This window comes from Oreochromis niloticus, linkage group LG9, assembly GCF_001858045.2.
Source record: "Oreochromis niloticus isolate F11D_XX linkage group LG9, O_niloticus_UMD_NMBU, whole genome shotgun sequence".
Classification (NCBI taxonomy): Eukaryota; Metazoa; Chordata; class Actinopteri; order Cichliformes; family Cichlidae; genus Oreochromis; species Oreochromis niloticus.
This window is the reverse complement of record NC_031974.2, coordinates 13,855,522-13,871,261: the sequence shown is the minus strand read 5'-3', so window position 1 is coordinate 13,871,261 and position 15,740 is coordinate 13,855,522. Positions and strand designations below refer to the sequence as shown.

At 41.9% G+C, this 15,740-nt stretch overlaps 1 long non-coding RNA gene across 1 annotated transcript in view; it reads left to right on the top strand.

The window, feature by feature from the left end:
• The first annotated feature begins 7,502 nt into the window (after positions 1 to 7,502).
• The window catches only part of LOC106096495 (dermatan sulfate epimerase like), an 82,529-nt gene continuing 74,291 nt past the window's right edge, over positions 7,503 to 15,740 (top strand). The window contains exon 1 of the long non-coding RNA XR_001222902.2: positions 7,503 to 8,202. This is a non-coding gene — a long non-coding RNA (dermatan sulfate epimerase like). The remainder of the gene's footprint in view (positions 8,203 to 15,740) is intronic.

Here is a 15,740-nt window from a genome sequence, read left to right as displayed (position 1 = left end):
CAGCCAGATGGAGGAGTTAAATTCAGGACCTTCTTGCTGTGAGGTAACCACAGCACCAACTGTGTTGCCCTATACCTGCTGTGCCACCATGCTGTCCCTAAAATTAGACAAAGACAAGACAAATAAATTTTAAAATGCAGTTTCTAAATGATAATTCCATTTATTAAATAAAAACAGATAATTAAATATACCTGGCTCTAGATGTGAAACAATAATTGCCTTTCACAGAAAGTGCAGATTTCATGGTTCCATCAGTTCTGGCGAACAGTCCAGATCCTGAAGCAGCAAAGCAGACCCAGACCATCACACTACCACCACCATGTTTGACTGTTAGTACGATGTTCCTTTTATGAAATGCACTGTTGCTTTTTGGTCAGCAGTGGTTTTTCTTCTTGGAACTCTCCCATGGATGCCATTTTTTGTCTCTTTATTATTGTTGAATCATGAACTACGACCTTAACTGAGATAAGTGAGGCCTGCGGTTCTTTAAATTTTGTTCTGAGTTGTACGGTGACCTACTGGATAAGTCTGGCATTAATCAGGAGGACATGGTGCATCTAATGAAACTGAACTCTCACAAGTCATTGAGAGATTTAGAAGTGAGGAGCAGAAACTTGCATTGGCTGGGTTGCTGAGCGGGGAACTCTTGAAGGTGTAACATGATTGGTGGACTTGGTATGGGTGATGATTATTACTCAGAGTTACTGTATATACCAGTTAGAACAGCTATAGCCAGATCTGTGGGTTAAATAGCTTGTCTAGATCAAGATGATGTTGTAGATCATAATCAATATTAAAGTCAATTTGCATTTGACAAATATCAGATCCACCTTCTGCTTCTCGTGGTTGGTTTTCATATTGAGTTCATATCGGAATTCATACTGAACCTTCATAATGGGACTGAGAGCACCACTGCTGTTAAACAGAAAAAATGGTGACCTAATATTAAAAACAGTCTGAAAAAAAAAACCCTTTAATAAATGAATATATATATTAGTGCTGCACCTCCTATATATATGAGCTACACACCAGCTGATGACTTGCTAGAAAAATCAGGGGATGGGGGTCTAAGCTTTCCAGCTCAAGCCTTTCCAAAATGAACACACATGGCCATCTATGAAGAAATCTGCAGAATGAAATAACCTCCAAGTCAGAGAATCATTTAAAATTAACAAGAGGGATGATATCTTGTCGCTTCTACAAGGTCAAGACCGTAACATCATTTGTTTTGCCACTTTTCCCTTTAGCATGAATCACTTCATCCTCATAGTCCGTACTCTCCAGCTATGTCCTTCAAATACATCCTGCCGGACTGTGTGTAATTGCACCATGACAGGACCAATTCTTCAACCCCATCAATCACTCCTATGGAGATATGGGCTTCTTCCTAACAAGACTACTCCCATCCTCCCTCCTCCCTTTTTCTTCCTGATCTTCTCCCATGGTTTATGGTTATAGTGATAAATAACAGATCCAATGTTCAGCAGGCTTCGTCCAAGCCCAGACTTCCTGGCCTGCATCCTATCGAGGCAGGACCAGAAACACAGTGTACTGAGTGATAAATTGAGCATGCTGGGTTTGTTACAGGTTTTTCTTATTTAAGCACTGTTGTGCTGCCTTTAAGCACTCCCTTGCTGAGGTATGTGATGTTTACTTTGTGGTTTGCGGGCCGCCATCGAAGAATTAATATAGGGGACTTGAAAAAAGAGAAAGTGAATGAAATGTATTTGTGGTTGGCTGGAAAATTGAAATGCATTCAAAGAAATAGGAAAAATTGGGAGATTTAAACAGTGAAAAAAAGAAAGAAAATAAGCTAAAGTTAGCCAGTGTTTCAGAAAAAAGTATCCAACACAGCCTCAAAGGAGGTCAATGTTTGGAAAGATTCAGATACAGTAGTCTGGGATTCCTCAGATCTGCAGAGAAAAGATAAGAAGTCTGTTTAATGGAGCTTTAGTGTTTCTAAATAGCTTGTTCTGCTGGACTAAGTGATTAGTCTACACAATAGAATTGACCAGGAGAAGGATCTTTATGCCCTTTAATTAATGTATTTTTTGTACTCGAGGTTTTTGTTGCATCCCGAAACAGATCTAAAATGCAGTAGGTTCAGAGAAAGGGTATTCTATTCATAGCATGCAAAAATGAGTCACTGAAAAGCCTCTCTTCATCTGCACCAATATAAAGACTGTTTGTGTTGTGAGATGTTTAGTTTCTTATCAAAAGAACAGAAGAGGAAAGAGTGCTTCCAGAGCCTGGTGATAGGATCTCACTGGCACAGCTATGGGAAAACTCTGAATTTACAAAACTGAAGCACACTCTATACAAACAAAACAAAACCTGTGTTTTCATTGGAATTAGGTTTAGCTCTGCTTGAGAGAACTAAACGAAATCTAAATTTAAATCCAAATGTCCCCTGAGGTCCTGGTTTGAAGTCTTAACCCTGGCATTTTCCTTTCTCCCCGTTTCCCTTTATATAAAAAAATGCTACCAGAGGTACTAAAGATACCCTTGACTAAAGCACTTTCTTGGCTGGTCCCCTGGTGCTGTACTGTGGCCTCACATGGCTCCTAAATAGTTAGGAAAGGTTAAAATACAAGAGGACAAATTTCCCCACAGGGATGAATAAATAATAGCATACAGATTCAAAATGCCAGCTGTTTGCAAAGAACATAATACATAATACACATTTTTATTACTATTACTTGTCTTAGTCTTGCCAGTATTGGCAGGTCTGGCACTAAACATTAATATAGCCTAGTTGTTCAGTCTGGCAGCTTTTATTGTGTGTTTGTGCAGAACATGAATCAAATATTCATCTCGTTAATTTGCACAATGAAAGTTCTGTTTATACAACAAATGCAATGAAACACTCAAACTACATTTGCAAAAGTATCATAATGTAAAAACATTACAGTACTATGTTATATTTCCATGCTACTATATGGTTTAGTGTATTCACTTTAGTCTGTTAATTACGTAGCAACATGGATTCATAATGGATTGCGCATAATTAAGGTTTTGTGGATTTAAAAAAGATGTTAGGGTCATCAAATTAAAATGATAGGATGCCTTTATAGGATGCTAAAATTCTATTTTTGCCTGTTGGTAGGTGGTTGATAGATTGTATGATGATATATGACGAAGAGAAGAACCTACAGGGGGCTAAGTTGCATGCCAGGTTTGATTCTGCAAATCCTCATTCTGTAGGAGGAGTAGATAGAGATTTTATGTATTATGGTAAGATGAACTGATAGAAGAGGCTCTATAGGAAGTCTAAAGTGTGGATCATAAATTTCGATTCTTAGTATTTTGGTTTGCAGTCACTGCTGGTATTGTACCACTGTAAGCACAATCTACAGCATGCTGCTGTAGCTCCTAAAAACTTAACGGTGGACAGTGTAAAAAGTGGAAATTGGGTAGCTGGTAGCCAATGGAGAAATCAATGGGCACAGAACCAAATATTTACCTGAAAATGTAGTGAAGGACAAAATCGATGAAAAGGAGATTAACTATTAAGAGTTTCTTCCTTTTTCCTCTTCTTCTTCTTCTTTTTTTTTTAAAGTAGGTCCAAGATAGAAAACTATAAATACGCCTGACACCATAATTTGCCATGTTTATTGTCTGATCATAACCTTGCTAGGACTTCCATGCATACTATAAAAACAGAGACCTTCATCCAAATGACACTGGGAAAAAACATAAAACATCTGGAATTTCCTGTGAAATTCATTTGCAAAGTTAATGGGCTTAAACACACAACCTCTTACCAACAAACAATTTACATATCATTCATTTTTCTCCTTTCGAGCTAAATGAAAAAAGTTAAATGTGATTCTCAAAACTTGCAGGTGCGTATTGGGCTTATATATACTTGACTTCAGTATGACTGGACTTGGGTGAGCTCTCTAGACCTAGAACTTTTCATCATGTGACAAAGCAGAGTAAAGCAATTTTTTTTTTTTCTTTTTACAGTATTGTTCACATAAACGTATTCCACTATGAAAATCAGCATACTGTATACATAATAAGCTGTCTTGATTGAAGCCATCCTGCTGAATAATGATGTGTTTATACTGTATATTTGAGGAGCATTAATGCAAAATAGGCTTGGGCAGCTGATGTTTACATTATGGGTAAAAACAGCAATGGATGTTCGCTCAGTAACTGCTCACACTGGAGTGCTTTATTTTCAAAATTGCTCATCCTGCCTGAAAAATCCATCATCTTTAGAGTAGATATTTACAGCCCATGCATGTCGCCGCACCCACCCGCAGACACTAAGTGAAATAAAGAGACAGGCGGAGAGAGAGAGAGAGGCTGGCTTAAATATCTGAATTTGCGTCCCTGCAGAATACTGGTCAGCAGGCTGCGTTTACAGTGTGTAACCTTCCTCTCCACTTTCCTCTCCAGTTTGAATCTGTGAGCACAAACAAATAAATTCTTCTAAAGCGGAATCAACAGAGCCAAAGGCAGAGGCGCTTCATGGTCCTTGATGCCAACAACAAAAACAGGATAGGTTTTTATTGCTTAAAGGCGCCAGACTCGAGAAACCGTGATAATCTGGGTCCTGACTGCAGGAGAGCATTGTTTACAAATACTGAGCTTTCTAAAAATTTCCAGGATAATACTAACCTTGCATTTGATGGTGGATTTTCTTTTTGGAGGTTTAATCCACATTTTGACTCAAGAGATATCTGAATAAATGTTGCATTAGCTTATTTTTTTAGTCCTCTTTTACACTTCCAAGGTTTTTATTCAACTCCCCTCACAAAAAAAATCCCCCGATGAAAGAAATCTGCGGCCGCGTGGAGGCAAAACTCCCCCACTGTATGACTGGCATGACTGCTTTTCTTTTCAGCCTTTAGTTTTGATAAATGGCGGTGGTCACAAAAACAGCCTTCTCATGTTTTCAGAAGATTCAAACTGAAATACGAGAACAACTCCGGTTTCCCTGTGAACTGATAGCTGTGACAAAACTTTACAAAAGTGGAATTTAATTTCTTTTAAACTACCATTTCCTCTGATGGCTCAAATGAGAATGGCAACAAATGGGCTATAGGTAAGATTTTCCAATGTCGAGATGTTAATGGAGCATTTTATTATTATTGTTGTTAAAGAACAAAAATCTATATTTTCATTTACAGAGATGTACTGGAAGTTATTTTGATGTCTGTATGTTGAAATATTGCTGCATGTTTTCTTGATGCCTCTGGCTACACCGGAGAAATAAAGCCTCTCACTAGGAGAAAAGTCTAAACCAGCATTTTAGTGGGCCGGCTCGTAATCTCACAGCTCATTATGATTTAAATGAAAACACCAACCACCTCAGCTGCTATTTTAGTAACATATCCCACATGTTGGCCAGGCGTTGCATTATCCTTTTATCCTTGCAGTTCTGTTTTGTAGACACAGCTGACCGTTTGGACACTGATTTGCTAACAGTCTTGGGGTAGGAGGAAAGGCTTAGGGGGTATTTGTGACGCATAAGAGGACAGCCGAATCCATATTTTGTCAACACTCTTCATCCCATCATCAACACAGGTGTTTCACTCCCGAGTCTGCTGCTGTGTGGATCCAGACTTTTTTTTTTCTGGCTTTCTCCATCTGTGGCTTCTGCTCCACTGGGTCTGTGCCCTCAGCTCTATGGCAGTCTGTGGCGTTTCCGAACAGGTTAATGGACTTCTAACCCCTCATCGCTGATTAGCATGATTAATCAGACAGCCGAGTGCTCCCCGATTCCCCTCCTATCCTCTTTCCTTCTGCTCACTAGCTCTCTATTCCTGCCAGATGGTATCAATGCAAAGCTGAGAGCAGAGGAAAATCAAAGGTAGGCTTCAGAGGCTTGAAAACCAAGAAGGCAGAGCAGTTATCTCCTGCTGTTCTCATGACACGTTTACAGGCTTCATGCACTCTGTGGAGAATAACCTCTGGAGAGAGTGCAAGTGACTCTTGACTACACAGCCTAAAACACAGCTTTCTGTAGGGCTGTATAGGCGTATGTATAGAGATACAGGGAAGTACGCAACTGCTTCTAGTCTTTCTGCTTTTTTTGTTAGACTGATATGTGAGGTTGATCCTGATCTCTTACTTTTGGTTAGAGAGAAGATACGTTTCACAAAATGCTGAACCCATTAATGATTATATCTATATAACAGCATGGCACGGAAAGGGAGTTGTTTACTTTGATAATGGTGTTCAAGGGGTGCTGGTCTGCACAAACGGCAGAAAAAAATTATTTGGAGAGCAAAATTTTCCTGCATCTCTCACCAGTACACTGTGTTTGCTTTAACGACATGGTTTATGAGTTGAGCACATTTCATCTAAAAAGCGCAGCAGCGGGAAATGTGATCGCTAAACACTAAAGCTTTTGTCAGAAAGAATTACAGGTAATGATATCAAGGTGCTTGTGAATTCACATGCAGTTGGAACTCATTTGCAATGACCAGGAATAATGAAAAACATGATACAGGATCATGCTGAATGTAATTATTTCTGTTTCAAAACAAATACAGAGGAGTAACTTATTAAATTGAGGTGGAAAAAATAAACATGAAGAGTTTAGATGTTAAAAGGAAAAAATAAACTGATTAGAAAAATACAGTGTGGAAAGCACTAGAGAAAAACAGTGATTCTGCACAGGACGTTCTTGGACAGCAGTCCCGAGCTGACTGACACAGTTACATCTAGGAAGATGTTATTAGTTCATGTGCATGTAAAACACCCATGAAAAATCCAGAGCCCTCAGTTGGTGTCATTAGCTGGAAATGTCAAGGTGGGCTTCAAATAGTGGGTGTGAGAATCACAGGGCTGGAGGCAGCCTTTGGAGAAAAGAGGTTATGATATTTCCGTCTGCTGTCCCGCCGTGCACTTCCTCTCTGGTAACGTCAATGAATATTGTGATTCAGCACAGAGGTGCCATGGTGTTTTCTATGAGAGGGAAGTACTGATGAGGAACTGTGCCAACTTTTCTTTTTTTCATTTAGAATTCAGCAGTGACGTGTTTATGAAGAAAGCTCAATTTTCAAAAGGTGTGGGTGGTTTTTTTTTTTTTGCAACAGATGAAGATAAACCCTTACAAACCCTGTATTCTGAAGCCTTAACTGCATGATTTAATCTGAATCCAATTCTCTTGATTCTCATTGTTGCTCCACTATGCTCGGGGAGGGCGAGCTTACAGAGCACAGGGAAATGAGAAAATGAGTTTCAGCTGCAGACCTTCCCCAGCGTCCCATGGGCATACGTATTTCAAATTCAAAGACAAAATAATTAGAGGCTGTTTTGTTGAGGGTACCCTTTATTTAAATCGGATCAAAGAACTGTGCAGGGACAAAGTAGCTCTCCAAGGTGTAGGGTCCATGTTTCGTGTAGTTTATTTGGTAGACTTTACAACATCTACATTCCACACAGATGTCAACTAGACAAGTTTTGGGAACACACACAGATTCGTTGACCACAGGAGTTTGGGCTTTTTCCCTTGACTTCAGCAACAACATCAAGGTAACTTAATGAAATAGTGTTGAATGCTGGATAATGCTTGTGTGATTTTATGATCATCTTAGCAACTATGACAAATGTATCTTCTTGGTATCTGATAGGTTTAAAAAAAATAAAGAGGATTAAGCTTGGAAATAACACATAAAAAGAACCGTTACATACCAAGTGTGAATTCATGGTGCCCTGCTGCATGTAGATAGTCATTATTTTTAATCCCTTGAATGATGTCATAAAAGATTTAACAGAAAAACCAATCTGAAATAAATCTAACAAATAATACTGACCTGATTTTATTTGTCATGCAGGTAATAATTCTAGTGTCTGTGGTACTCAGAGCGTGTGTTTTCAGCCTTTATGTTACTTTTAGTGCAAAGACCAAATGTTAGATGTTGTGGAAAAAACTCAAGGACTGGGACATTTTTGAATTCACAACAAGAAATTATTATTATTTTTTTTCGGAATTTAATATTTAAACTGTTTAAGTATCTTCCAGTTGAGTTTCCACAGGGTGGTACAGGTACTTTAACCGTTCTCACAGGGTAGACGAGTAGGTTGGTTGTAGTCGGCCTGAGTCAGAACAGCAACAGGTTGTAGTTGTAGTTTTAGGGGTGGAATTGCAGGTAAGACTTGTGTGTTTTCTACTGGGAACATTTCTCTTTTTTCCACAGGCTCTGGTCATGGTATGATCTCTCCAAATCCATATTTGGAACAGTGAGTATTTCTTTGTGAGCAAGAATGGGCGAGGCAGGTTTCTCCAAAAGCGAGGTGGGTGGGTACACCAGGACAGACTCTGTGAGGAAGATGGACAGCATTGATCAACAAATTAGAACGCACACAGTTTCAAAGTAAGAGGCCTGAATTACTCTACCATATTGAGTAGCTTAACAATCCAGCAAGGAATAGAGAAGCAAATTGGGGTTATATACTGCTGGAGATGAAAGCTGAGGCTCAGGTGTTCTGGAGGAAACTGGGACAGCCACACCTATTTCAGGGAGGGGTAAACAGGGTTAGTACTCAATCCCACATACATATGCACACAACAGAAGGAGGAGAGAGAGAGAGCAGGCAGAGGAGAACAGAAAGAGGGCTCTCTCAAAGGAGCACTGATCTCTCCCGTCAATGCCAGAGTGGTCATTTGTGAGCTTTGGAAGTATTCCTAGGATAAAAATTGTATCAGTTTGTTACCATGAAGAAATGCAGATCAAATAGCCAATGTTAGCCCAAAATCCTAAAAGAAGAATTTACCTCACATGTCAAAAATTTTATCTTTAGAGGAATTTTGGAGGAGATGTGGGGATGAATACTGAATTAGCTAGTTAGCTAGAATGAGCTCTTTTGAAAATGATGATTGTTGTTTTTCTTTCTTTGTGTCCAGAAGGGGCATTGACCAAGCGTCAGTATATGACAAGCTGGAGTGAGAGAGTGTTGTTACTGAGTGGGTTTCCAAGCTGATTTCTTTCTTTCTTAGCTGCAAGTGCAGTTAGAAATGTTTGCGAGAATTTCAGATGTTTTACTTATCAACATAAAGAACATCGGCGCTTTGGGCTCCTGCTGTGTCAGGTTCATGGGCAGGTTATTTCTTATATAATTATTTATGTATAAGCCGTGAGACCAGTTTTCCCGTGCTTCACTCGCGTACGTCAATTTGAAGAGGAAAAAGAACTCCACGGGACTCCGATGTGAAAAGATGTAACAAAAAATTTATTCCACAGTTTGCATCTTACAGGAGTGGTCAGGTTTAACTTATCCTCAACAAATAACCTACTACGGTAGGAAAACCGTGTGGCTCTGTTCTGCCGTGCTGCCGCGTATAGCTTATACCGTATTAACTCTTTTTCTCTCTTCCCCCTCCCGCACCGCATGCGCTAATTTGCATACATCGGTGATGCCCAAATTTTACTGTAAACACGAGTCTTTAAGGCACATGTATTCATGATACTACGTAACCAAACCAACACAGCAATAAAATAATTTTAGTTCCACCATAAACATGCATTTACTTCCTGAATTATTAATTACACAAGCAAGCTTAACAACAGCGAAATATAACTACTACAACATATGAACTATCTTAACTTGGCTCCCACATACCGGCCCCTAATTGTGACTCTATTACACAATTACCAGATTAAACTTGTGGAGCCAAGGTACACAAACTTCAGTCTCTGCAGTTGATTACGTCAGTCCGATTCCTGCAGAAGGCAAATCTTCGTAATGGGCCTGTCCAGTACACTCGTTTTGGTTTTGATCCTAACCTGCCGCACCATTCCTGCCTTGTCCGAGATGGTATGGATTACTTTCCCTGTAATCCAAGAGTTGCGTGGGGCTGTATCGTCAACAATAAGCACAATGTCTCCAACCAAAAAGTTGCGAGATGGACGGGTCCACCTTTGCCTCTCTTGAAGCTGCGGCAAATATTCCCTTGCCCATCGTTTCCAGAATATTTCCGACATGTATTGCACTTGCTTCCATCTTCTTCTTGCGTAGAGATCTTGCCTGTCGAACAGTCCGGGAGGAAGAGATGGTTTATTCCTGAGCAGCAACAGGTGATTGGGAGTGAGTACTTCCAGATCGTTTGGATCGCTGGATGCTTTGGTTATTGGCCGACTATTAATAATGGCCTCTGCCTCACACAGAAGTGTATCCAGTGTCTGCAGCCTCAAGGTAACGTTAAGGATTTTCTTCACTGACTTGATTGTACTAGCACACACCAGGTTACCCTTTACCTCTGGGTCATCTATAGTCAGGCCTTCAGCTGGGTGCACCTCTTCTGGCCACTCTTCCATGGGTTTGGTGAGAAAGTCCGGCCCCTGTAACCATGTGTGGGACTGCATGAAGCTCTCTGCTTGGAGCCCCCTTGACGCAAAGTCGGCAGGATTCAGTGAGGTGCTGATATACCTCCATTGCTCTGGACTGGAGCATTTCAAGATTGCATCCACACGGTTAGCAACAAAGGTACGGAATCTACTTGTTTGATTGCTGATATACTTGAGTACCGTGGTACTATCTGACCAAAATACAGATGGTTGGAGTGGAAGCTGCAATTCAGATGCCAGAACCCTGTCCATGCGTGCTGCCATTGTTGCTGCAGTAAGTTCCATGCGGGGAACTGTAATGGGCTTAAGTGGGGCCACTCTTGCCTTTCCCAACATGAATGCGCAGTAGACTTCGTTACGGCTGTTCCTCTGTAGCAAGTAGCTTACTGTACCGTAGCCCTCTTCACTGGCATCAGCAAAGTGTTGCAGCTGATTGTATACTGACTCTCCAAAGCCCACAGGTTTAAAGCATCTTGGAACGCTTATGTTCTCTAGCTGGTGGAGCTGGGTCTTCCACTTGAGCCACCTGTGAGCTAGGTCCGCAGGTATGATGACATCCCAGCCAACCTTTCTCCTGCAAAGCTCTTGCAGAATCTTCTTCGCTTGAAGCGTGACCGGTGACAAGATACCCAGTGGGTCGTAGACAGAACTCACAATGGACAAGAGGTTCCTCCGAGTGGGTGCCCTGTCCGGCATTACAATCTTGAACCTGAAGCTGTCAGATTGAATACACCACTGGACTCCCAGCGCTCTCTCAATGGGAAGTGTGTCCTGATCCAGATCGAAATCTTTAACCTCTGATGCCCTTTCTTCTTCTGGAATAGCAGACAGAACTGCTCTGCTATTGCTTATCCATTTTGTGAGCCTGAATCCACCCCTCTGACATACAGCTCTAAGAGTGTGGTATAACTGTATGGCTTCCTCTTCTGAGCTCACAGCCTTCAAACAGTCGTCCACATAGAAGTTGTGCAGCACTGTGTCGACCGCTTGGCTGTTGGCTGGATCTCGGTTGTCTTCAGCACATTTGCGCAGAGCAAAGCTGGCGCAGCTTGGTGACGAAGTTGCACCGAAAATGTGAACCACCATCTTGTACTCCACCATTTTCTGAGTAATGTCACCAGATGTCCACCACAGGAACCGAAGAAGGTCAGAATCTTCATCAGGCACCTTTACTTGGTGGAACATTGCTTCCACATCTGCCATGATGGCCACTTCTTCTTGTCTGAATCGGATAATTACCCCAAGAAGGGTACTGGTCAGATTTGGTCCTTGTAACAGCTGATCATTTAAGGTGGTGCCTTTGTACGATGCTCCACAGTCAAAGACCACTCGAAGCTTGTGTTTCTTGGGATGGTAAACTCCGTGGTGCGGTAGGTACCAAACCTTTCCATCGTCACGACCAAGGTCCTTTTCCGGCACTTTCACTGCGTAACCTTTGGTTATGATGTTACTCATGAAAGCCGAGTATTCTGTGTGGAATGGAGTATTCCTCTCCAGCTTCCGCTTTAGGTGTAAGGCACGTTGCTCAGCCACTTTGCGGTTGTTGGGCATCTTAATGCGCTTGTTCCGCAACGGCAGAGCGATGCTGTAATGTCCGTCCACAATAGTAGCTGACTCTGTCGCTATCTCCAGAAACTGCAAATCCTCTCTTGACATTTCTTGCTTCTCGTTTCTTTCACACTCAGGGAAGTCACTTTTAAACTGCTGGTCCCAGAGTTCGTCCAACTTGCTAACTGATATACGGTTTGCTGCAACCTGAATCAGTCCGCATGCTGCCCTTTGAGAACTGCTTCCTTGGAGGGGTTCGCTGATGGTCCAACCGAGCCTTGTCTTCACAGCATATGGACCGCCATTCTCGCTGGCTATAACTTGCCAAGGTTCGACAGCTTTAGGCGCATTAGCCCCGATTAGCAGTCCAATCTTTGCTTCAATCCTAGGTATAGACACCTGCTGAAGGTAGGTCCACCTGTTCACGTAGTCTTCAGAAGGAGCATTGTCGGCAGAAGCAGGAATGTCACTGTGACTGTACATTTCTGGCAACTCAAAGAAGTCGTCACTGTCTAAGCTGCTTATTTCCAACCCAGACACAATGTGGCTACTGACGACCTTTTCTTCTCCCATCGTTTTCAGCAAAATGTTTGTCTTCCTGCCAGTCAAGTTAAGCTCATGCATTAACTCTTCAGTACAAAAGCAGGCAGTACTGCCAGGGTCCAGAAAAGCATAAGTGTGTGTCACCTTTTGTCCTCTTTTAGGTTTCACTTGGACTGGAACTATTGCCAAGATGTGCTCTGTTTTCTCTGCATCGTGAGCAGGTGCTTCCATTTCAACAAATCCATTCACGATTGACTCTGTTTGGTCTTCTCTTTCTGATGATTCCGCTTCAGGAGCTGCCCTTTTGCTTGTAGCACTGGGCTTAGTCTTCATGTGTAACACTGTGGGGTGCAGTTGTGCACAAACCTGACAACTTGCCTTTTCTTTGCACGAACTACTCATGTGTCCCTGCTTAAGACAGCTGAAACATAGTCCTTTAGTTCGCATGAAATCAATCTTTTCCTTATGAAGTGACTTCCTCATCCTCTTGCACTGCTCCATGGTGTGCTCTTCACCACGACAGAAGAGACAGGGTTTGGAAAATGCACACACCTGATTTCCGCTGACCTTGTTCCTTTCTTTAGAGGGTACGTCCTGTGTAGTGGTGATAGTTGCAGCTGTGGTGAATCCTTTTCTGATTCCACTTCTCCTTTGCAACCTCTCATCCACTTGCCCTCTAACTTGGACCTTTAAGGTGCTGTCCTTTATATCGCCGAACAATGGATGCAAAACTTCTTTGGCCTGCTTATTGACAAACTCCGCCAGATCTGCAAACTTGACTCTGCGTTTTTCCTTGTCTAGGACCCCACAAGCAAATGTTCTCCACCTTTCTCTCAGCTTGTACGGAAGCTTGGAAACGATAGCACGCATGTTGGCCGTGTTATCCAACTCCTCCATGTACTCCACATCCATCATTGCATTATGACATCCAGTAAGGTAGAGGCCGAAAGCGTGAAGAGCCTCTCCATCGTCTGACTTGATGGTTGGCCAGTTAAGAGCCTTGTGAATGTATGCCACTGATATCTTGTAGGCATTACCAAAGTGCTCTTCCAACAGTCTCTTAGCTGTTTGATATCCTTGTGTGGGTTCCATATGAAGACAACTCCGTATCAATTCTCGTGGTTGCCCACTTGTGTACTGTTCCATGTAGTACAATCGATCCTTGTCGCTCTCTGTTCTATCCTCCACACCATGTTCAAATGCTCGCATGAACAGCCGATACTCCAATGGGTCCCCTTTAAACACAGAAATGTTCTGCGGGGGCAACGTAGCTAACTTCTGCTGCTTAGTTAGCACTTCGACCACATCCTGTAAAGCACTTGGTGTCTGTGGTAGCTGGGAGGTAACAGTGTGTGCTTGCTGTGCATTTTGGAGAATGTTCTTCTTCTGTGCTTGTCTTTCTCGCGTGGGGGAAGGACTATTTGACTGCTGTGAAGTAAATAAATTTCCAACTCTATGCGATGCCACGTAGGAGTTCATTCCATCCCGAGTGGATACACGACTGGATGCCTTGGATGCACGACTTTCATATTCTGATAAGATCTTGATCTTTGCCTCATTTGCTGCAAGAGCTGTTTGTATTTCTAACTCCTCCTTTTCAGCTTGGAGCTTAGCCTCCCTTTCCTCCAGCAAGCGTTTCTGTCTTAAAGATGATGCCTTAATCAATAGAGTAGCTCGCTCCACCTCTGCCTTCATGCGTGTGGACGACACCGATGACGATGCACAGGAGCCACGTTCTGAAAATGCCTTATCACTGCGTTTTGAGACAGATGCATTAGATATGCTGTCAGATGGATTCACATCTTCATTGCATTTTTCAGCCTCCACAGCGCGCATGGCCATTTTGTCAATCCAAGCCGAAGCTGTCTCAGCAAAAGCCTTGAAGGAATCAGCCTTAGGTTCAAACCATTTTTCCTGGTCTTTAGTTAAATCCTCCTCTGGCATTTGCTGGAGTACCTCTTTAACATTTGTGTTCAAATCACAAAACTCTCCAAAACGCTCATTAAAATCCTTCATTAACTGTGTTGCTTCTGCTAGGCTGGCATCACATTCATTTTCCATCAGCTGGCGCACTTGTTTCACTGTGCCTGTTAATTTGGCTAGCTTGGCCTTCCGTAAATTAACAACACGTTGCAGCTTTTCCTCCATAGCTTTAGGTGTGATTTTCACCGCCCTAGGTTCCATTTCTGCTACAGTGTCTTCTTCTTCGTTCATGGTATTACTTTCCCGAATAGCAACGACAAAATCCTTATTTTATCATCCAAAAATCATGCAGGTTAGCTACCACACAGCTCACCGCTCTAGCTTCCACAATGACTCAGCACTTTTTTCCTCGTGAATTAGCTCCACTTACTCACGTTTCTCGTCGCTGCAGCAGCTTGGGTTTTTTCCTTCTTAGTCGCTTGAATTAATCCACAACGAGCGGGTTTTCCTACAAAATGTATAAGCCGTGAGACCAGTTTTCCCGTGCTTCACTCGCGTACGTCAATTTGAAGAGGAAAAAGAACTCCACGGGACTCCGATGTGAAAAGATGTAACAAAAAATTTATTCCACAGTTTGCATCTTACAGGAGTGGTCAGGTTTAACTTATCCTCAACAAATAACCTACTACGGTAGGAAAACCGTGTGGCTCTGTTCTGCCGTGCTGCCGCGTATAGCTTATACCGTATTAACTCTTTTTCTCTCTTCCCCCTCCCGCACCGCATGCGCTAATTTGCATACATCGGTGATGCCCAAATTTTACTGTAAACACGAGTCTTTAAGGCACATGTATTCATGATACTACGTAACCAAACCAACACAGCAATAAAATAATTTTAGTTCCACCATAAACATGCATTTACTTCCTGAATTATTAATTACACAAGCAAGCTTAACAACAGCGAAATATAACTACTACAACATATGAACTATCTTAACTTGGCTCCCACAATTTATTAGCATCGCTTCAATTTGCAGTCCTATTAAGATGTTTGTTTGCCTCCTCAATATAATTGTGTTGGTACATTTTTGTAATCAAATCATGATTCCTTTATCCTAGTTGCATTAATGAGATGGGCTTTCCACTAACACGCTCACTAACACAACTGCACAGGTACCCCCTGCGGCACAAGTAATATTAAATTACTCAAAGCTCAGTCAGCCTACTAAGTGTGATATACTGTGGGGAAAAACACAGGAAAAAATATGGTTAGAAGTAAATTATAACAGGATCCTTTGTGTTTTTTTCCCCTCTAACTTCAGTGTTTCAGGGTGTGTGTGCACAGGCGAGTGGGTACATCTTAGTGACTTTTATAAATTCATGTCTGACTTTAAAAACATCTAACGTGCTGACTCACTTG